The sequence below is a fragment of the Contarinia nasturtii genome, unplaced genomic scaffold (assembly GCF_009176525.2).
Source record: "Contarinia nasturtii isolate CC-2019 unplaced genomic scaffold, AAFC_CNas_1.1 Cnas_scaffold_695, whole genome shotgun sequence".
Classification (NCBI taxonomy): domain Eukaryota; kingdom Metazoa; phylum Arthropoda; class Insecta; order Diptera; family Cecidomyiidae; genus Contarinia; species Contarinia nasturtii.
The window spans coordinates 3,519,145-3,541,324 of NW_022198046.1; the positions used below are offsets into that span (position 1 = coordinate 3,519,145).

Genomic DNA, 22,180 nt, shown 5'->3' on the forward strand with positions numbered 1-22,180 from the left:
TTTTTTTCCCTATGTTGACTTTTCCATTCTTGATTTTAACCTTTTCTATATTTCGCTGAGATAATGGATGGAAACAAATTTGGCACAACAAAATGATGATAATCTTTCATATTTCTTCTGGCGTGCGCTTACCTCGCCTCTACCAATCTTAACAGCTAAGCCAATATGATTTGATGCATGAATATTTTGTGATTTCCGTCGATTGAATTGTTGTGTTTTTTGTGTGATGCGAGATGCTGATTTGACAGCCAAAATAAAAGCAAAACTGACACATTTTCTGGGTATCAGGTGATTCATGCACTGAAAATATAGCAAATTGAAAAATTGATCGAACACCACCAATGATTCAACTTTTTTTTTCTCTCGATTTGTTCATCATGGTACCCAGTTATTATCGTGCGTAAGACTTTTGACAGCTCATACATTTCGAATGTCGAACATTGATTTATTTGTGCAAAGTCAAAATCCACATTTTGATTGAAGATTATTAGATGCGAATATGATTTTTCACACGCATTGATTTGACGCACAACATCTTCTTCTATTCTTCTATTTTATCCATAAAAGGATAGGTCGAAGTTATAACACCTGCGTCTCATTCGTTTGAATTGAAAAGCCACTATCGTCAGAGAACTTTTTCATTCACGCCATCTATGATTGGTTTCCAGTACTTTTGCTGCAATTTAGCTTTGAATGAGATTCTTATAAGAAACTTTTTAAGTTCATCTGAAAAGGTCCTTTTGAAAAGGTGCTTTTAAGCCGAGACAGTGTAAAATTCACACTTTTATCTGTGACACAAACCACATCAATTCATTGAAATTTTTTCAAACATTTTGAACATTTTTTGCATATTTTAAGTCGAAAATAGTTTTTTATCCGTAAACTGAATGATATAAGTAATTGAAAATAAATTATATTCGCAAACATTTATAAGACATCAAAGTCCTTCCATTTGAATGAATTCTGTACATTTTGCCTCGAATCAAATACAGTATTAAACGTACTCAAAAAGTTCATTCGTAAACTTCTTGATGTTTCGATTGAATTCGGAGAGGACAATTACCAGAATATTCCAATTTGATTTTGATCTATACGTTATGAAGATAGGTTCCATTGGCAAAAGTTAAAAATTACTCATAAATGACAGTATGGAAGAATCGCTCAAAAAATCGAAGCAAAAATATTTGAATGAATAGAATGAATGAATTGCGCTTGTTTTGCTGTCAATCGGCCATATTTGTTTTTGTTGTAATGAAAAGATTCACTGGTGAGCGCTACAGTGAACACTGACTCATCCATTGGATTTTTAATTTTCGTCATTTTTGGAGTATTTTCAATTGAATTTCAAAAATTACAAACGTTTTCAAAGGAAAATCGTTTGATTTGAAGCATTTTGAAGAAAATCCATTTTTTATGCCAACTTCCATTCTTCCTACTCTTGGTAAGATTTCATTAGAATGAATGATTCTACCGATCAACTTTAGCATTGCTGTACCACTAAGAATTTTATCCAATAACAACAACATGTCTACGAAAAAAGAGAATCGTATATGAATGTGTGAATGTTGTTCTCGTGCTGGTGATGTTGACAGTGGCAATGTGGCTTCATTATTTTGGATGTAATACATGCACACATGCCTCTTGCATGCATCTGTATTGATGTGTGTGTATATATTGCACAGCGACACATAAATACATTCTCGAGCTCTATCCCTCTCGCTCACACTAAAAAGACCAATTTCATAGGTTCGATATTGTGTGTTTATATTAAGATTGTTCCATTGCCTATTTTTCGTGTTGTGTTAACATTGAAAATTTACTTACAGTCCAAATTTCGATTGAACCAAACTAATTGGATATTAAATGTGAAATCGCAGCTATTTTTCATTTAATTGTTGTTTATTAAAGTCGATGAGACAAAAATAATTGTGTAAAAAATCTCAATTGGTGATTCAAGTGAGAAATTTACCCGAGTGGGAATCCAATACAAAACAAAAGAAGAATCGATCGGAAAAAAACCCAAAATCAATTTCATATTGTGCATGTCGAACAACAAAATTCTATTTGTGAGCGAAAAAGTGTTTATTATTGCGTTTGCTGTATTAAATGTGTGTTGCATTTGATTTTTGTTTCACATCAACATTGACTTTGAGTGAATGCGATTGCATATGTATGTTTAGTGCATGTCTGGATATATCAGTGCCACTGAACATTCTTTTTACTTGCTTCGACTAATTTAATAATAACAGTGAACTGAAAAAAAACACATTCATGAAAAAAGAAAATTAGAAACAAGATTTTGCGCCAAACACTTACTATGACACAAATCGAATAACGTCGAGCATGTGACAAAGTGGAGCATAATTAATGAATGTAAGAAGAAGTAGAAAACTTGACTAAAAAAATACACTTGATTATTTCATGCATAGAAAACTTGAATTTCAAAATCGATTATAAATTTTTAATTTGCCATGAACAATTTTTTGAATTGCTTAAACCAATTAAGTTCGACACTCATACATTCGCGCCAAATGTGTGTATAATTTGTGTATTGATTTCAAACAGACAGTTATTCAAGCCCAGGACTTCAATGTTTATCTCTTGTGCTTTTTGTGAGCTGATCTAAAAAGTTAAGAACTTTTCAACTACTTTGGGTGTGATTTTTTTAGTTTTGAATATTAAAAAAAAGAATTTGGACTGCTTTGGAAACGACCAATCAAAATTGTACTCTGTCAAAGCTACCTCACGATTGAAAACCTGAAACCGACCAAAAAACGAATTACACAAATCGTTGGATACCTGCAGCAAAAATATCAAACAAAAAGCAACATAAGAAAAACCGTGTGTACGTGAAATAAAGCAATAATTCAGAGCTTTGTCTCAATATCTCGCCTTTGGAACGTATACAATAGCGGCACCAGTGGCGATATTCAACAAATTTTTCTTCAACCAGGATATGATAAATAAAAATTAAGGTAAGTTCCAAAGCATTCATCATCTTGACCAAGAAATATATTTGGAAAAGAGTCATTCATCATAACAGATTTATAAAACTCCAAAATTTGCGTGCAATAACATAAAAACGATCAGATGATAAATTTTCCGTGATTTCAAAAGTGTTGTTGAAGGCAACAACCAAAATAAGCCCATAGCAAAGACGTAGAATCGAAGTAACGAAGCAGATAGACAGCAAATGTGAGTGCAAGTTTTTTTCTCGACGTAAATACGTTGTTATGACATCGTACATCGTTTACGGCATGCGTTTTATGTATTGGTTACGTTGCGCGCGTAATATGTAGGTATCCGTGTATGTGTATCGCGATTACATACCGCATACACAGAGATTTTTTTTTTTATTGAATCGCAGCAAAAACATCGTCTAACTGTCACACGCGACTTTTTCGCATGTGTGTTTGCTGCATGCGTACGTGTATATATATGTATGTATGTGCGAATGCGTCAAGACCGTGATCGCTTCGTTTCGTCTCTTTCATTCCCGTGGCATCAAAGCGCTTCTTTCAGCCACGCATACCGAAGCAATCTGACGAATGCCAATGACGATTTATTATGGCGGCTGTTTTGTTTTGTTAACCAAATCATCTGACAAAAAATTGTGGATATCAATAGATAAAAATGTGTGTAGCTCTTCTTGTACATCACATACTCGGCTCATTTACTCAATTGCTCACGCAAACAAGAAAATTTAAAACGAACGAGAAAAAAAACTCATCATAAAATGGTGTATATATTCATTATTACACCATTTGGATTTAATTATATAATAATTACTGATTATTGTGATACCGAAGTCATACAAAAGTAAATAAAGAAACTCAGTTCTTATTTATTCTTGTATTTCCTGTGTGTATTTCATTTTTATTAAATTGATTTTGTTTTTATTCCCCCCGTTTCTTGCTGTCAGAATTATGTATGAGTGAGGTTTGATTTAGAATGTGTGTGCATTGATTTTGTGTGACGCATTTTATGTGGATACAGCTTGAACAAATAACATAACAGAATGACAAAATAAAAGTAAAACAACAACAGCCAAATTCATTTCGCTCAATCTACTGTCGCATAACTTTTGAACAAGTAACTTTATGAAGCACCTGAACTTATTTCACAGACAACATAACATTAATGGAATAAAAAATAATTTTTGAAATTGAATCAAATGGCTTACATTGAAAGAGCATAGCCGTCCCATCGCTTCCATTGCTATTGCTATGGCCAAGGCAAAACGGTTATTTATTTTGAAAGAGACAGATAAAGAGCGCGAGACAATTGTTCGAGTGCACGCCGACATGTTTTCCTTCTGAAAACTTTACATTTTCATAAGATGTACTTTGTTCATCAGTTTGTACTTGCAATGAACCTAAGTTGTCACAATATTTATGCCAAGCGAAAAAAAAATTATTTAACATAAGACAGCATTTAACGCTTTAACGCTTTTAACAACCACTAAGAAGCATGTATCAAAATTGAATTACAAATTTTGAAATAAAAAGTTTGCAACCAAATGCCGCTTCGGTGACGATAATTTAGTCTCAAACCAGATTCACAGTACTTAAATTCAATAAAAAATCATATGAAATTCTCTCTTTGCATCTGTCAATGAAGATATTATATTAAAAAAAACTGCAAATTCTACATAGTCATTTTTTTACTAATTAAAAAAAAATCTATTTGTTCCAATTACCAGTAGAATTCCTTCCCTTTTTGTATGAATAAGGAGGAATGAAGTCAAAAGAAAATGCGCAAATCAAAATTCGAGTGCTGAAGTGCGGAAATTATAGCGAAACGGTCAATTTATGACTCCCTCTCGATTTGATTGTTCTAGCTTTTTTTCGTTCTCATCGATTGAATGCCATATTCGCTAATGCCCATTTCAAAAGGAAGCGCTTGTTTTTGTTTCTACTTCGTTCGATGAAAATATCATATTTTTTCCATTGTTTGTTTGTTTCAACAATCTGAAAGATAAATTTTAATTCGACTATTTACTTGTGCCCAAAACCTAGATTTGCACAAGAACACATGGTATAATTTTCGTTCTTTTTTTTCTGCTCTCAGTCATTTTTTTTTCTCTGACGTTGTTGTTATTATATAGCTTCTGCTGTTGTTGTGGCTGTCATTACTTGTGCTTTTGAAGTATTACCTTCAAGCCAGTTGAAAAATGTGTGGCGAAAATAAAACAAAGGGGGTACAAATTAGCTGAAGTATGGATTGATGGTATATATATATGCGTCGTCAATTGGTAATGTATTTATGGGGATATTCCATAATATATCCATGTTTTGTGCGTTTGATGTGTAGCGTTCAATTGGACGCTACGGAAATTAAATGAGATACTGGCCAAAAGGTAAATTGATTCGCAAATCCAATGCGAATCAATTCCAAATGAATAGTGAACCGAAAGCGATTTGAATTGTTCTTTTTTTCCTTTCTTTGAGTCTCCATTCCTTCGTGGATTTGAGAGAATCTAATTTGAATAGCATGTGTTGAATATATCGTCAACTGAATCGTTGGTTTTGTTCTGTGTTCAGGGCTTGTTCACATAAAACAAAATAATTACCCATAAATAAATGTGTGTTTTTCATTTGCTTTGTTGTCTTTCGGTGCTTTGTGTGTGCTACGGGTTTTGTGTTGCTTTTTTCTCTCGAAGTTCGACTGTTTTTTGTGTTGTTGTGTGTTATATTCCACTGGCCCATTGCTTGTGTGAGCGTGAATCTTTTTCTCGCTCACTCTGTCGGTAGTTGTTTTTTTTTAATGTATGCGAATATGATTTGTCGACGTGTATCGACGTTCGTTCGCTACAAACCGAAAAATGTTTACGAAATTGCGTTTGTATATCGCGGATTCAGCTTTAGCCATGCATTGGCAGCAGCAACAGTGAGTAGCAGTATGCGCCTTTGCGCTGTGATTCGACCGAACGCGCGTGCACTCGCAATGAAATTATTTACATTTTGGCATTTTGTCGTCGTTTTCGAATACAATTATTGTGTATTACATTATTGTGGGTCCATCATGTGGCGCAACTCGTGCTAAAATTTTGAACTAAATGAACATTTGTATGCGATTCAGCGACCGACAAATATCACACAACACACTCTGAACAAAAAATATTGCTTGTGTAACACAATTTAATGATTCTAATTTATAAAAAATGTTTCGTGTTTGTCTCTTTCTCTCTTCGTTTTTGCAGTGAAATGATCATTTGCATTTGCAGAATTTGATTTATTCTAAACATTATCGAATTTCGTTATATGTTATGACGCTAATAGTTCTGTCATTTTTTTTTCATTCATTTATTAATTCCGCTACGATCAAATAAATTGAATTTATGCTGTTCTTTTTTCTGTTTTCGTTGAAATTGTTTTCATTCACTGACTTTTGTTTTATTCGTTCGACATAACAATACATTTGTTTCGAATAAATTCGTTGCTGTTAAAGTGGGACGATACTGAAAATAAAGTGGCATTTATGAGGCTTCTAATAAAACTAAAGCAGGCGCTTATGGTTTGCAACATTGTTATAATGTAACTCAAAATTATTTCGTTCGACATTTATTGAATATTAATATTAATTCATATTCAGAATAATGAGAAAAGCCGTACGTTCATAACGGCTCACCTGTTGTTGTACGTCTGGTGCGTTTTAATCTGCTGCACGCGCACGCATACATAACATTTTTCTCATGAAAAATTATTAAATAGTATATTTTTTCTATCTCTCATTGCAAAATCGTGCCGTTTTCATAGATCAACTTCAAAAAAATGAACGCAATAAAAATGAAATCTGAAAAGAAATCCACATTGAAATACCATTTGATCCGATCAATATTTTGCGAATTTCAAGTAAAGTGTTTTGCAATATCGGTTCAATAGTCGGAGAGCGCAAACATCGAATTTGGCAATTTTGTTTTTGTTTGTCATCGTGATTGTTTTGCCTTGAAAGTGGGACTCAGCAAGCTCAACACAATTTGAATTGCAATTAACCATTTTTCGATTAAGTCATTTTCAATTACGATTCCGAAAGTGTTGTTTATTGTACTTTGGGTGGGGGCACCCATCAATAATAATAAAAACATACCATTGAATTGCTGTGATATCAAACAATTTTGCAAATTGATGAGAAGTGATTTAATGTGTTTTTTATTCCATTTCATCCAATGTGGAGTTTTCGCAAATCAATTTCGCCAAATACTTTCGATCACTTTCAGTTCAATAGTTCCGCTTTTGATTTCATAAAAATTGGCGGAAAAAAAGCCAACCAGAGAGACACACAAAATCGAATTGAAAGCGTTTCAAATTGAAAGAAGAACACTCGATCATCAAAAGTGAAGAAGAAATGAGAATGGCAACGCAACTGAAAAAGAAATAAATAACATGAATGTCCAAGATACAAGCGAGAGTGAGAAAGAATAAAAACGAAAAGCAGAAGTAACAACGAAAAAAAAATTGAAATCATGTAAACGGTGCTTACTCACACACAACAATCAAATCGCATGTACACAATATACGAAAAATTCGGATGCGAAAGTGTGTATAAAATATGCCACAATAAACAGAGACGGTCGTTTGCATTTTCAATAGTACAGATTGAAACGGGAAAAAATCGTGTTAAGGACCCATGCAAGGTCGACGATGGTTTTTTGTTGCTTTGCCGCGACTGCTGCTCTCGGTTACTGTTGACGATTTTGTTGTTGCTGCTCACAAGCATCGCATCTGAAATCATTCTTCGTCGAAATTTGCTTGTATTTTCAATGCGACTCGACCACTTTTGGCTTATTTAAATACTACCGTGCACGCAGGACCATGCGATTTCTATTCAAATTCTTTGGCCGAAGGCACAAAAGCGACACACATTGCACGAGATAATAACAAAAGAAGACTTAGTTATAATTTCACTTTTTTTATAAATGTGACATAAGCTTCTAGAATCACATATTCTGGAAATAAACATTTTCTGGTTTTTTTTTTAATTGTTTGCGCTTCGTTCGTTCACTCTGTTTTGCTAGCGATTTGCTGTTTGGTTTTTTTTAATTTGAACCTTAAGCTAAATTTATGACATATACTATACACCATTTTTTGGTACAATTCTTCACAATTCACATCACCATTTAATTAGCAAAGGTTTTTCAAACATAGCACGTTAAAAAAGAGGCAACCGCGCGCGCATTCAGCGATTAGTCATAACTTCTTTTTTTTCAATCCGGATTTCACAATTCTTTGTAATTTGCCGTATAATTACTGCACTCGAAACCGGCGTGTTTGTCTTTTAATTCCAGGTAAATTAGATGAAACGATTTTGTACAAACATAAACGAATACATATGTGAAAAGTGTAGAATCAGCCGAAAACAAATGTAGCACTGAAACAACACAAGTATACCACAAAATGATTTACGTCAGCACAACCGCAAGTAATATGCTGTGTACTTATTTTTATCCAGAGAGAGAGAGAGAGAAAGAGAAAAAAATATTCTTTTGTTTTGAAATCGATGGCATCTGAAATGCAACGTAACAAAATGCTTGGTCATAATTCCAGCGATTTGGGTAATTTGCAGAAATAATAATTATATCGCATGCTGGTTTATTATTAACATCATTATTTTTGAGCGATCTATAGATAGGAACAAGTACACCAGTGAAATTCTTGTTGCTAAAAAGAACTCTGAAAAGAGATTCTTTAGCAGAATTGAGGGGGCTAAAAGCACCTCAAGAGTACACAAAATTCTGGCTAAGGACCCCGCCCAGGGTCCAGGAATACTTGTGAAACAAGATGGAAGCTACACGGAATCTGATGAAGAGACTGCAAAGCTCCTACTTGATACGCACTTCCCTGAAAATGTAACACATGCGTTGCCAGCCCAAGAAATCTTGGAGCCAGTCCAAAACGCATATGTTGACGCCTTCATCGAAAATCTCGTATCTCCCAGGAGGGTGGAATGGGCCATCTCATCTTTTGGCCCATTCAAATCGCCAGGCCTAGACGAGATATACCCAGTGCTTTTACAAAAAACATGGGATATTATCGGAGATATAATTGTATCCATATACAAGTCCTCGATACTTCTGGGATATGTCCCCAGCTCATGGCAAAATGTAAAAGTAACTTTTATTCCAAAAATAGGAAAAGATGACTATACGTCGCCGAAATCCTTTAGACCAATCAGTCTTTCCTCTTTCCTTTTAAAGGGATTAGAACGGCTGATCGAAAGGTATCTAAGGGAAATATTGGAGGCTTCGGGTGACCTGCATGGTAGTCAGCACGCCTTCCAGCAGGGTAAATCAACCGAAACGGCTCTCCACAAAATTGTATCCATGGCCGAGAAAACACTCTTGGACAAGGAATTCATGGTCACTACGTTTATGGATATTGAAGGAGCATTCGATAATGTATCCTTTGAAGCCATAAATAAAAGTGTAAGAGAAATTGGTGCAAACCAAATGATCCAAAAATGGATTAATTCGATGCTAATGAACAGAACCATAACCTTTCGGAATCGGGGGGATGAGGTGATAGTGCATGCAACGAGGGGGACTCCCCAAGGCGGAGTGCTGTCACCTCTCCTTTGGCTATTAGTAGTGAATGGACTCCTAAAGAGACTTCACGAAAATGGCTACCAGGCGATTGGGTATGCGGATGATCTCAGCATAATTTGTAGGGGAAAATTCCTGAGTACTCTATCAGACAGAACCCAGTCAGCAGTTAAGCTGGTCGAACAATGGTGTCTGGAGGTGGGACTCAGGGTAAACCCGGCAAAATCAGAACTCATGATCTTCACAAAGAACAGAAACCTCCACGGTTTTAGGAACCCAACTCTGTTCGGTTCAAGGATCGAAAAAAGAGATCATGTAAAGTACTTGGGTGTTATGCTTGACTCAAAACTTACATGGCGAAGCCACATTGAGTACAGAGTCAAGAAATGCCTGAAAGTCTTTTGGTGCTGTAGGTCTGCCATTGGTAAAGTTTGGGGTCTATCCCCTAAATGCCTCCTTTGGCTATACACAGCTGTTGTCAAGCCCATGCTCGCATATGGATCTTTTATCTGGTGGACTGGCACCGCGACTGCTAGTGCCAGAAAAAAGCTAAACCACCTACAGCGAGTAGCAAGCTTGTGTGTCACGGGGGCTATGAAAACAACCCCCCAAGCTTCTCTTGACGTTCTCTTGGGTCTACCAAGGCTGGAAGACTTCATAGAGTCTGAAGCAATGAAAACGGCCTATAGATTGAGAATGGAAATAAAGACTAGGACAAGTCCTAGAAATTTGCATGATGATGCCCTAACAAATCTTTTCAATATTGACAAGATTTTGGGGGCTCCTTCTGACAAACTAATCACGACCTCCTACAATTTCGATAGGAGTTTCGAGATTATTATAACAAAAAGTCTCAATGAATTCTTCCAGCAAAAACAATGGGCACAAAACTCCTTTTTCACTGATGGTTTAGTCAGAGAAACAGGTAGTGGATGCGGCTTCTACTGTGAAGCAGAGAACCTCACCTATTCATTTCCCCTGGGACAAACAACAACAGTCAAACAGGCGGAAATATCTGGAATTATTCATTGTGCATACAAAATACTGGGGGACCCAGTACGGGGAAATATAGCTATCTTCACAGATAGTTTGGGAGCCATAACTGATCTTAAGAATATTAAGATGCAAAATGGCTTGGCTATGAACTGTTACGAGGCACTCCAGCGCATTTCTGAAACGAACAACCTTAGGGTGGTTTGGATCAAATCTCATACTGGTATTCGGGGGCATGACCTGGCAGACGGGGCGGCAAAATTGGCTGCACACGATGCAATAGAGGGTCCAGAACCATACATACCAATTGAATATTCACGAGTCAAGAACCGATTAGCTACTTGGCTCAGCAACAGATCCCGCCTAAATTGGCAGGGTACGTTCTCATGTGAGCAAACGAAACACTTCGTTCAATTCACATGTTCAAAACTCACGGTGGAATTAGCCAAATTGCCCAAGGAAGAACTCCGGATGGTAATTGGTTTACTTACCGGGCACGCCAGGGTCAATTCTCATATGAGAAATCTAAATCTCAGAGACGACCCGGACTGTAGACTGTGTGGTGGAGAAGGGGAAACCACTGCCCACCTCATAGATAGATGTCCAATGTTGGATACCATACGGGCTGACTTCACGGGCTGGAGATCCTACCCTTTGATTCATGCACCGAGTGTATTCAAATTGGTAACGTTTTTCAAACGGGCATGCGATGACAATCCATGCCTTAGAAACATTTTTGGATAAAAGACTATTCTCGTGTATTCAATACACACACGGGCGTCTTGCAATAAGTTATGAAACTTGAGCAACGAGTAACTATATTAAAACTTACTGTTTAAATAGGACACTCCCCGTTTTAATCCAATAATCCAATAATCCATAGATAGCTGAATGAACGTTGCTCTGACGAAATTGGGAATCTGAAATATGATCATTTCTTTTTGAACATCTAATGCACACTTTTTTTTTGAAAGTAAATTGTTCATTTAAACATTGAAAAAGAGGAAGAAGAAAACGACGATGAAAAATTAAATTCTCGAGCTCAAAGTTCATTTCAACTCTCAGCACTGCTCGAGCTCATGTGTGTTTTAACATTGTGGATGAAAAATAAATGATGAAATCACTATTGGAACTCACCACCGTATGATATTTGACACGTTCGATTTCATTTGATATTGTTTAGTTATTATTTCTTTCCATTCGGACTATTATTCGATACATTTTTCTCGTACCTAGTCGATGTTCACGTTTATTTTTAAAAATACATTGCATTTTATGTATTCTTTCTTCGCACGTAATCGTTGTTCTCTCAGCAATTTCCTTCAATATTATATGTGTTTCGCATTGATTGTGGACGGTAGTGCGCGCAAATGGATAAACTTAGAATGACTTAGAGAGTCAGTTTTAATGTGTTTTGTAATGAGATGGACATGGTAAAGCATTGCACATTGCATGAAAATCGTCTCGGAATTCGTGTAAATTATATTGACGACGTTAGCGAAATGGCACATGTTTCCAAATGTTTTCAGTAGACAAACTGTCATGCAATTTCACGAAACAACAACCAAAAAAAAAAGCAAGAAGAAAAACAAAAATCGAAATACCGCTGCTCAAGCAAGTAAAACATGGTTGAGAAATGTGTTGATGATGCACAACTTGCCACTTGTTTGAATTTTTTTTTTTCGGATCGTGTGGTTACTTTGAGATTGCATAAGCGGAACACATTTATTTTGTTGGTTTTTTCTTCTGATGCCCGAAAAAAAAGGACTATGTTTATTTACGATGTTTTTAACTGTTTTTTTTTCGGCTTGGCACTTTTTTTTCGATTTTGACGCAAAATCTCTCACAAGAATATCAATTTGGTATTACCCAACCGTAAAGTGTCGAATTGTATTGCGATGGAATCTCAAAAGACTAATTTAAAACAGTCATAAAATGACGAGAATGAGACAAAACGCCTGATATGATCTGGGGGGTGGTGGCTCAGTGAATTTTCAGCATCTGTTGTCTACCGATGAAAATTTTAAAATATGAAATTCGACCAAAAGAGCCACACAAACAAAACGGTTTGCCTTATGAATATGTAAAAATGGAACGTTGAAAGTAGCTCAAAGAAAAATTAAAATGAGAACGAAGAAAAATGAACGGAACAAACAAAAAATTGTATGCGCCGTCAAGAACGATATATCCAATCATTTTCGGTTCAAAGTGAAATTGATAGACTCGCCGAAATGATCAATCAAGCCTTTGCTGTGTGCTGTTGCTGCCATTGCTTCAAACACGTGTCATTCACATGAAACAGAGAAGATTCACTGTATCGAGATTGAAAACCGCAATTCATTGCGATGTTGCTTTTTGTAATGTTGGCGTCTATAAAAATCGGTTTCGATAATATTTCGGCTGCATAATAATTTTCGTGGCCCTTTATTTGACAGCCGTTGTACTCCGTTTCACTCTATTCATTCCACTTTGAATAATTCAATTTTTGGCATTCGTTGATACGGCGTCCCTTTTTCCAATCCTTTTCTGAATCAAAGCCTTTAATTATTGAAAACATCTGTTTTGGATATTTCAGTCAGAATGTTTTCACTTTTCATTTTTCTCTTCATCGCGCTGTCTCTCTCCTTCTCTTGGTCTTTGTCTTTGTGCTTCGATTCATCTGGAATGAATCGTTTGTGAGACTTTGGTGATGTAAACCACCAACAACAGAAACAAAACGTTCTTTTCGATTCAATTATGGTGGTTGGATTTCCTTTTTTTTTTTCATTTCATTTTCGAGCCTTGAATACGTTCTCATTCAACGTTAAGTTAATTTAAGCGAAACAAATTTTATGATAATTTAGTCAAATTTGCATGCATATCAGTTGATTTCACATTGCATAACCATGAAGAGCTCACTATTTCCTGACGACTGCGTATGTATTTCATGACGAATTTATGCCATTGTTTTGCAAACGCTTAATGAACATCCATTTATATAACATTTTATCTCTTTGACGTTGGCAACGTGAGCGCAAAGAGAAATGAATTAACACACAGCCAATAAACTATATTTTGTTGTTCGAATATATATTCTATTGTTGTTGCGTTTCGTTCTTCTTTTTTTTGCTCTTCAAATGTGTTCATCAAAATAGATAACTAATTAACAGCGCTAAAAGGAAATGGTGGGAAGTTACGTGCATATTTGATTAGAATAGAAAACAAAAAAGAATAGAAGAATGCTATTATGGTTATAGTTTGCACCTGCTGTATTTCGATCGGTCGAAATGGAAAACATTTTGGAATTCTATTGCAAACGAATACTAAAATGGTATTTAGTGTTGATATTTTCACTCACTCACAACTAATGGCTAAATCGATTGCATCTGAATTTTTCACATCGCACCAACCAAATGATAAATTCAGTGAAAACCCCTAGTTCATTTTTGATGAATCGACGTTCTGATGGAGTATTGAAATGACCATCGACAAAGGCCCGGAACGGGCGAGAGAGCGAGAAAGAAAGAAACGCCTTCCTGTGCACAAAATTGAGCGATTGGTATTGTTCATGTTTAGCAGCATTCATGAGCATTTGGCGCTTAAATAATGTCATAACTAAATAAAATATTATCAGCACACACATTGGAATGCCATTTGTACGTACTTAATCGCACCACACAATGACTAATAAATTTGATGCATGCACATTCGCTTCGATGTCCAGCTTCGATTCTATTCGTGTCGTGTTTTCATTTTATTTCTTTTGTCTACTTCATTCTTTGTTTTACTGTACACCCAGCTATGCTGGCTGTGTATTTTGACACACCCGAAACACAGAAAGAAATCAATTAAAAAAAAATTGTGTGTAGTCGAACTTTTGCTTTTTTTTTGCTTCTTTCGAACGAGAACAGAACCATTCCATTCCATTTGTTGTTCCATGCCTGATAAATGAAACCATCTAAAGAGGAAGGAAAAAACGAAGCACATCGTCCAGCCATTATCATTTTTTCGGTGATTTCAGCTTTCGTGCGCTGGTTTCGTCAATGCTTTTATTTTCAAGTTTTCGTTTTTTCATTTGAACGTTGTTTGCTTCAACAAACATGAAATCACATTTTCGTCTTTGTTTTAAATTTTTACTATCAGCGGATGTCAGAGAACATAAATATGAAGTGCTTGCATGAAATTTTAACTTGTTCAGTTCCACAAGCACAATACACTCGAGCGCAAATATCATAAATTAAATTGCGTTGAGAAATACAATTCAGCAGTGGCGATTTCTCACTCTAGCTCTATCGTTCTCGTTTTCGCTTTTGCCAGAAGATTGAAAACCAACGATAAAGAAAGTTTGCAATGGACAAAGGAAACATTAACACGGAATAGAATTCCAAACGATAACAAACTGGGGCTCATGTTATGTATGCGTGTATTGAATCGAGTTTTACCAATATTTGAAGAAATTACGTCATCTGAGCGCTCAACCAAACATACCAATCGATCGAGGTGGGTTTTTGGTGTATGACGTTAGACACATCTAATGGTGTGCTAACGAAATTCAATAAACATCTGGATATCGTTTTATGAGTTGCACTTCATTTTTGACTAAAAACTAACATTTTCAAATGAGCATTATTCGATTTGGACTTATTTTTATTACTATTTAATGACACTTCTTTCAAACCAATAACAAGTCACTTTATTTTATTGATTTTGACTTTAAATAGTTTCATTCATTTTAAATGAATCATTTAAATCAGCACATTTTCTCCCATAACGAATCGAACCACGATTAAAATAATATTCAAATGAATCTAATGGATTGCGTTGATTTGCGCAAAAAAAATTGAGTTTGAAAGCGAAAATTACCCGAACTCGTTGAAACTTTTCAGACTGATCTTGAACAAAAAATCAAATGTTTAAAATCGTAAAATTCACGTGGCTGAATGAAATTTGTGAGTGCCGCGAGTGATGCATTTCATTGATAAAATGGCTCATTAAATCAGTTAAAGATAAAGTGTGCAATTGCATCCGTTGTAAAATGCATTTACAATCAAACAATGCAACTAGTAGCTGGCAATTTTCTAGTTAAAATGCTATGTAATTTGTAATATACGACAAGCTTTACGGGCGCAAAAACAAAGTTGAGCGAGAGAGAGAGAGAGAGAGAGAGAACGAGAGAAAAAAAGTTGATCAAACAACCGATGTTTTACTGCTATTTTCGATCGAATCAAACTATTAAATTCTCATAAATTGTTTTAATTGCCATTTATTGTATTTGTTTACAGCGATTTTGTCACGGCGCAAAAACTATTCATTTGGTTTCAGATGAGCCGAAAAGCAAATGTTTACGAATAGTTTTCGCTTCGAAAAAATAAATTATATGGTTGTTCATGCGTTGTGTCTATGCCTCTCTCTTTTTTGTATCTCATTCTCGATTCGATTGTGTATATTACATTTTGCCATGGCATTTGTCTGTGAATCATTGAGGCACGGATGGTGCCATGAGTGACGACGACGATATTCGAACGAAAAATGTCTCAAACTTTTGCCATACGACTTGTTGTTACGGCTGCATGAAGAAAACAAAACTGTTTTGTTTGCACAGCACAAATTACAGAAGAGTAACAGCGAAAAAAAAAACACAGCACCAACAACAATGAATCGAACAGTTCACGAATTGGAACGAACATGACTTTTATTTTGTGCCTGTGATTCGTTGTGTGCATTTATAAGCGGGTATTTGTTATTTGTATAATATAAGTATATGCTAAATGCAGCTGAATATAATTGATTTTCAATTTCGATTTCGCAAATGGATAATGAAAATTTTATAAGTTTTTAAGTTGGATCGCGCATTAATATCAATAAATTTACCTGACATTAGCGAGTTCGAGTTTTATTAGTGCCGGCGATTCGAATTCGTGATTTCGAAAACGATATACACAGCAAAACTGTGGATTAAATGTAAACGATTGCTTTGTAGCTGACGACAGCAGCAGCGACGGCAGAATTTGAATTAAAAATTCAAATGGTCTCGCGCTCTGCCATTAATTCTCCAATTTATAATAATCAAAGGCAATCCAGAGGTTAGGATAAATCAGCTGTATCTACTGTATCTATCGATGTTCATATTTTCTGCATCATTTCAAATGTCCCAAACGAGAATCGCTCTTCTCGTAAATGTTTTATTAATCTTGTACAACATTTGAATTTTCAATTACCGTTTTAGCGATGACACTTTTCAAATGATGCGTTCAGCCAATGAAATATGCATGCGAATCTATAAAAAAACACAATTTTAAGGATCTAGCTATGAATTATGGGGGAATGTATGCTAAAGTAATGTTATTTCGGCATTGATATTTCATGATGCACCATCATCAATTTCATGCACCGACAAAATCGATTCAGTGGATTTAAATTATAGTTCCATGTAATCCGGTTTAATACGATTGGTATTGACACGTATTTGGCCTACAGATTAACCACTTTGACTTATGGTAGAATAATGCCTATTGACATACAAATCAGTAGTCGCAGTAGTATTGCAATAAATTGACAAGACTGAAAGCATCACATCACAAACGATTTAGCGAAAGGAAAAAGTTGTTTAAAAAACATTTATTTATAAGTTTGTCTCGTGTCAACTCTATCTATAGTGAATGTAATCGATAAAAAAATTGTGCTGATTAACATGATCAAATGAAATAATCATGTCTTCAATTGTTTAAATGGAATGATAAAAAAGCGCCATCGATTAAATCTATCTAATTATCTGGCTTGGTAGCTGTGGCCTGAGAGCTGTTGCGTCTCGTCAGCACTGTTGGGTGGTGTATTTTGTTTCATCATAATATGTACTTATTCCATTAGCCACATTACAAGGGCACTAAAATGTGCAACAAATTTTATGTTTTGCGCGGGAATTTAATTTAAAATGAGTGATAAAATGTATAAAACACGAAAGTAAATGTTCATTATACATTTCTTTTTCATGGCGCACAAATGCCAGTGTGGTATGGTGTGTTGAAAACGATATGGCTGTTTTGTCTCGTAACAATTGCAATTTCCTAGAAGTAAATGGCTTTTATTATCACTGACAGAGTCTTAGCGATTGCATTATCTCGGCACATATTTTGCAGGAAGAGAGAGAGAGAGAGAGAGAGAGAGAGAGTAACAGCTAAACGAGGGAAAAACCGTGGCATTTATTATGCAGAATAAATAAAAGTGCAGTCGTAAATGTGTAACAAGAATGTACGATGTGGCGGTGAGTTTATATACATTTGAGATTCCTTGGTGCAGTCATATTTGCCAGTCTGACTGTTATCGAGCGCGAGACTCATTTTAATTAAATAAAACACGAAATTCGCTAATAAATATTTAAAACAATTTTTATGTGTGTGTGTGTGTGTGTGAGAGAGAGAGAGAGAGAGAGTTGCAACGAGCGCTCGATTTGCACACAGTCAGGTCACACCTTCTTTATAATTAATCAATTTAATTTAACACGCTACTTATATGCGTTGAAATGAAATGAAATAAAATAAAATTGTGCGGTGTGTGGTACCATTCTCTCTCTCTCTCTCCCTGTTTCTACCACCAATTCAAATATCTAATGTGCGCATTTCGTTTTCACTGCCAATTTCACACATATCAGTGATGAATTTCAACATTTCAATTGAAAAAGAGTGTGTGGCGTTTTGCAGTAAAGAGCATATATCGCCCTTTTATCTACATATAACATGTTTCTATCGTTTAGTTTGTTCGATTTTCTTTTCATGTTGTTCTTCGTGTGTGCACAACAATGAAAATGATGCGTTGGCAATGGCAGTGAGCGCAGGTTTTATTAAGCGCTACTGCACTCAACATTGACTATATTCAGAGTGTGTGTGTGTGCATTCTTTGATTGGCTTATGGTTTTTGGTTGCCGTAAAACTTGTTATTATAACGTTATAAAAGCAGTATTTATGTATCAAAATGGGAAATAATTTCATACACACAACAGAACAAAAAAAAGTAGTACGTCGTATATCATTGGATGGCATCAACACTATGTATAATATGTGTTTTTAGCATTCAACTTTGCAAACGGCTTTGTATCGTAATACTTGCACAGCAAATGCTTCTTTTTCGTTGTCATCATCATTGCTTCTGCTTTTTCCTTTCACAAAGAAAAGAAGTACTAAAAACTATCGCATTTTCTTTTCATATTCGCTGAAGAAAGAAAAAAAACCGCACCATTTTTCATTCAACCAAAAATATTCATGGATATTTTTTTGATATTAAAAGCAACATAAAACGCATGGCATCTCTTCTTTGTCCCTCTCCGTGTGAAAACACTTGGGTGGATCAAATGAAATGGGAAAAATGTGTTTTGTTGTTTTCCTTTCGCACTTTTGCAACATTTTAATAACCCCAAGTTGTAATGCTAGCGCACGTGAAATGGAGTAAGGAAATTCTCTGATTAACTTCTATCTCCATTCTGTATCATACATGCGTATGTATTTGTGTTTTTGTTGCATATTTTTTTGTGTTCTTTTTTTGTTCATCATGTGTTTCAAATTAGCCCGAGTCTTATTTTATTGCAATGACACGGCAATGCATTTGGTGCTAAAGTCCATGTACTTAGTTGTGTGTTCGGTGATTGTTTTGTGTTTGATGTTTGCTGAAATGCAGTAATTTTTTTTTATTTCTTTGGCATTTCTGGCCTGTTGTCTTGCATATTCGCGTATTCACTAACTCTCGTACAAAAAAAACCGAACCTCTTTGAATGCATTCGAAAGAAATGAAAAAAAAAACGAACGGAGAAGCACAATTTAGCTCATGTTCATCAAAGAAGAAAAATGAGCACACAGGCTAAGAATTTGGTATAGAATTGCGGCACACGAGACGGGGACGCGAGTGCGCAAATTAAAAGAGAGAGAGAGAGAGAAACACCTCCAAAACCAATATGGATTACATGTAAACAAAATTTTTCTATTACACTTTTTTTACACCCGCGGGGATTTAATTTCTTCGTTTGTTTCGTCTTACATTTATACTTGGCAAGTATTACTACTTGGATAGTCATGTCTTTGTATTTAGATGTATTTATGTGTAGATTCGAATGTACACTTACATTTATTTTATTATTTCTTATTCTCGCACTTCAACCGCTCAAATGATTTATACGAACATGTTTTCGGATCCGTTGAAATGCAGTAAAAAAATCATAGCCCATGTTCTTTTACATGTAACCAGCACGCTCGCGCACTTACATTGTAAGCGTAAGTGAGTGAATGAGTCAGTGCGGCTCGGGGAATTGTGCATATAAATTTAAACTAAAGAGAGACAGTGGGCGAAAGAGAACGAGAGAAAGAGATGAAAACAATGCGAAATGAAATAGAATAGAACATTAAAATGTGTTAATTATGTACGCTTATGGAATTTCAGATAGATGTATTTGCAACACGAATATATATATATTCTTGTGTGCATTCAGTTTTTCTACACGCCAAATCGTTATTGTTCTAGTCATTTTGCATTTGGAAAATGGAATTTGTTTTGTATGTGTGTGTGTGTGTTTGTTGCAGCGCGACGTCAAAACAAGTGGTTTGCGCTTCGTGTACGACCAACGAGCATCAGCTGAATTTATGTGCACTTAACACAACAACAAATGAACAAAACAATATACACATCTCGCATTTTGTACAACTCATAATAATTTATAATTGCTAAATTTAATTATATTCCTAAAACAGCATCGAAGTAACGGCAACGGCATCATTCATTTTTACTGTTATTCAAAAGTAAATTTTCCGAAATAACAGTGCCTTTCTATTCATTTAACACTGCATTTTATTTGGTTTATTTTATGTTGTCAAAAATTGTGAGAGAACAAAAACATCCTTCCAAATTTACGAGTTATTTTGAGACAGACGGAGAGAGGGGGTCATACAGTGGAAAAGCACTTGAACACAACGTAGCAATGACAATGTGCAGAAATCAAGCATTAAAAGCAAGAAGAACGAGAGAGTTAGAGAGAGAGAGCGAGGGAACGTCAAACATTCTTAATAGAGTAAATACATCACACGACTCAATAGTCAGTCAGTTGAGGTGTACGTGATCGAAATGTTTACTTAGAATCGCACTCTCTTTTCGCATGTTTGTGCGCAATTGTGAATGTGTGTATGATTCTTTTGATTGCACGTTTTACTTTTCCGCACACACCTAGTGTGTAAGGTAAAGTATTGGAATCGGTCGAAAAATTGACATCCTCAAAAAACATGTTTTCTGGGTGTTTTAGGAGCCAGGGAACACGAATCTAGCGTTTTTTCGATGTCCGAATGTATGTGCGTGGTACCCTGTACGCTGTACGCTGTACGCTGTACCCTGTACGCAAAAATTTGTTAACACGATAACTTTCAAACAAGAAAAGTAATTCAAAATCTGACTTCACAGGATGATTGGGGGTGCCGAGGAATAGAAACCATTAGATTTTGAGCGACTTTGGTTGACAGGGTAAAGTGTCATGTCTGGTGTGATGCCCATGTCCATCCATGGGAAAAATTCAATTTTTCTTCCAAAAGTGATATTTAATGTATGCTTAAACACTCAAAAATGTGTATTGGGGGGTTTTTGGGTACGAGAAAACCGAATATGACGTTAGTTTTGCGATACAATCAACTTTCGAAACACTTTTCATACAAAAAATTCAAAAAATTTGGATTTTTGTATGGAAGCCATGCCTGTATGATATCGTAATGAGCTGAAACTTTGCACAGGTTATTTTTATCACACATAAATACTATTCCGAGAGTTTGAAGACATTTCAACGAATATTAGGGGCACCTCCCGAACAATATTTTGGATTTTTCGCTCTAAAACGAAATTTTGTATGGGAAGTACCCTTAATATGCATTGAAATTTCTTCAAACTTTCAGAATGTTAACTTTTTGTGAAAAAAATAACCTCTGCAAATTTTCACATGATTACGATATCATATAGGCATGGCTCCGATACAAAAATTCCCATCTTTAGTAGTTTTTGTAAGAAAAGTGCTTCGAAAATTATTTTTATCTAAAACTAATGTCAGATTCAGTTTTTCGTGAGTTCAAATTCAAGTAAAAGATAAGTTATAATTTATAATTTATAACTTATAAATGAATTTTGTGGATCACAGTGCGGAAAAGTTCATCTTACGTATGTAAGACATTTTATTTGTGAAAAGCACTTAATTCGATTTCGTTGCAGCACACATTACGCACATTATCTACTGCAGTTGTGCTTACACGACAGCCAGCACGAAAATGCGAATAAATCTTACCACAAAACTTTTCATTTGTGCCACACAACCATTTTCACTCTCGTCGCTTGTGCATTCAGTGCCGCTATAACTGTAATTTATCTATTAACCCTTTTTTTATATTCTCATTCGGTGATTTCGTACAACTTTGATCTATTTCTACTTGATTGAAGTGTGGCACATTTATTTTGCATTAATGGATTCCATTAAAGAGCACGGAAAAAGAGCTGTCGAAATAGTAAAAACAAAAACAGAAAATAAACGCATAATGCTTTTAATCCAAGTGCGAACATGCTATATTTTTTCCTCGCTGAAAAGTAATTAAATGTAATCGAGGAACTGTGTGACGAATGCGAAACGAAACGGATTTCAAATTGAATTTGTGTAACTGA

At 35.3% G+C, this 22,180-nt stretch overlaps 1 protein-coding gene across 1 annotated transcript in view; it reads left to right on the forward strand.

Annotated features, from left to right (window-relative positions):
* Positions 1–2,190: 2,190 nt before the first annotated feature.
* Positions 2,191–22,180, forward strand: part of LOC116341300 (putative uncharacterized protein DDB_G0271606) — a 179,479-nt gene continuing 159,489 nt past the window's right edge. Inside the window, exon 1 of the mRNA XM_031768270.1 lies at positions 2,191–2,975. The gene's annotated coding sequence lies outside the window, so the exon portion shown is untranslated. The remainder of the gene's footprint in view (positions 2,976–22,180) is intronic.